Genomic DNA, 2,183 nt, shown 5'->3' with positions numbered 1-2,183 from the left:
GAGGGGACCCTCACCTCCCCAGCAGGTACGCGTCTAATCTGTGCTTTCCTTGCCCCAGCTCCCTGGGCTTCTAAGGACAAATAAAAGACCCGAAGGAAAAAAAATCCCTTTGGGCCCCATGGCTGCTGATGCAGCCGAGGGCGATGCCATCAAACCCAGCTGAGCTGCACCTGCCCTGGCTGGGGCCGATTCGGGGCGTTTCCGCCCAGCACCCCCTGTTCCCACCGGGTTCCTGCTGGGGAAGGCACAAGGTGCACTTATTTTCTTCAGATGTTTCCTCCACCAGGCAGCATCTGTTTCCTGTCCTAAATATGAAAGAACCAGGTTGCTGGGCTGCTGTGACCCCCCTGTCACCGGCGGAGGACAAGCCTCTGTCCTTCCCCTGTCTCTGCCCGGCAGGAGTGCGGCTTCCCCCCCCTGCCCAGGGATGCCCCGGGGGGCTGTGGGTGCTGCACCCCTCCTCGCAGCCCTGCATCCCCCTTCCATGGGCACTCCACTCCTCTCCCACTGCCCTCCCTCAGCCCCAGCGTCAGGAAACACTGGGCTGGAGGTTTTTACGGCTTGCAAAGTGATTAAACATTCCCCACACAGAGGAGCCAAATGGGGCTGGAGCCTGGGATTAAGGAGTGTTTTGGCGTGGAAACCAGCTCTGCCCTCCCTTTCTCACTATTTATTTACAGGCGTCCAACGCCGGATCCCCATCGAAGGGCTCCATCCTCTACTTCTATTCCACATTGCTCTCCCGTAAGCGTGCGTTGTGCTCCTGCCGAGAGGCTTATGGAAACATATGGCTGAGCTCAGGCAGCAGAGCTCTGTACCTCGGTGCTAACGATCCTCCGCTTATCGCTGCTGATGGCTATGCTCTGTGTGTGTGTGCATGTGCATACATATAAATATACGCTGCCATAATACATAATCCTTCTGTTAGCTGTGTCGGTGTGGTCGGAGTATTTGGATGCCTTTGCTGCCAGAGATAGTAATATTTTTTTCATAAAAACAGTTGCGCTTTGGAGCAGGCCGCCTTGTGCAAGCTGATAAAGCTGGCAGCAGGAGGGACTGCGAGTAAGAAGGATCAGGCTTGGCTGCATGAGGGTCCAGGATTCATTTTTCCGTTCCTCCATGGTATCGGGTGGGCATCAGCCATCGAGCAAAGGCAGAGAGTCTGTCGGACATCTCAGCAGTCTGCTCTGGACAAGTGGGAGGATGATGCTGAGGAGGATGGTACAGTCTTCATCAGTCCCTGGGTTCATGGCTGTCACTGGGAACCTCAGCACTCGCCCACCCCCAGCCCTCTCTGGTCACCCAGGGTGGCTATGTCCTTCCCCATGGCAGCGGTGCTGCCAAGAGCTCCCGGCTGTAGTTCAGAGCTGCATCCAGAAGTGCTGGCGTCACCCAGCCCGAGGTGGAGGAAAGGACCAGACCCCTCTTTGTTCCCCACCGCCTTTTCCTCCCAGTCCTGCTGCGTGGCACCCAGCCGGCTCTCCCGTCCCCTGCTCCTGCCTGCCCGGGCTCTCGGAGCTGCGGCCACCCCCGGAGCACTCACAGCCCGAGAGAAACCCAGCCGTGGATTTGATGCCACACAAAACTAAGCGCCTGTGAGCGGGTTGCAGCTGGAGTAAGTTTGTGAGCCAGCATTTTAAGGCTTTGGTTTAGATCGGGATTCCAAGGTGTGTTTTCAGCTCATGTCATTTAGCTGACGCGGTCGTGCCCACAGAGCCCTGCGGAGAAGGGGGCTCGAGGAGGAGCCCGTGCCCGGGACAGGGCGGGCCGAGTCGTGCGGCAGAGCCCCGGGATGTCCTAGTTCGAGGGAGTTAAACCGTTTCGGATCCTGGTCCCCAAGCACTTGATGGATTTGCCATTTAAAGGCTGTAGTCAGCTTGCTCGTTTCTTGGATGGCTCCAGCGAAAGGCTTCCAGCTATTCCCCAAGGATCCTCCTACATCCTGGTGAGATAAGGATCAGGAAGGGAATGCTCTATCTGCAATCTCAGCTGCGGCTTTGAGCACAGATTCCCTTTTCACATTGGGGGCGGAGGGGAGGAGAACAGATTTTCTAGAAAAAAATTATTTCCAAGTGACACACAGATGCAGGAAAAAAAAAAATCCCACAACAATGACCTTATCATGTGAGTTAACAACAGCAAGAGCCGCCTTTGTTCTGCTGGGGCTGTAAAACACTTGCAGG

This window comes from Cariama cristata, unplaced genomic scaffold, assembly GCF_000690535.1.
Source record: "Cariama cristata isolate BGI_N322 unplaced genomic scaffold, ASM69053v1 scaffold39860, whole genome shotgun sequence".
In the NCBI taxonomy this organism is placed as follows: Eukaryota; Metazoa; Chordata; class Aves; order Cariamiformes; family Cariamidae; genus Cariama; species Cariama cristata.
The sequence above is the reverse complement of the archived record's forward strand: the minus strand, read 5'-3'. Positions refer to the sequence as shown.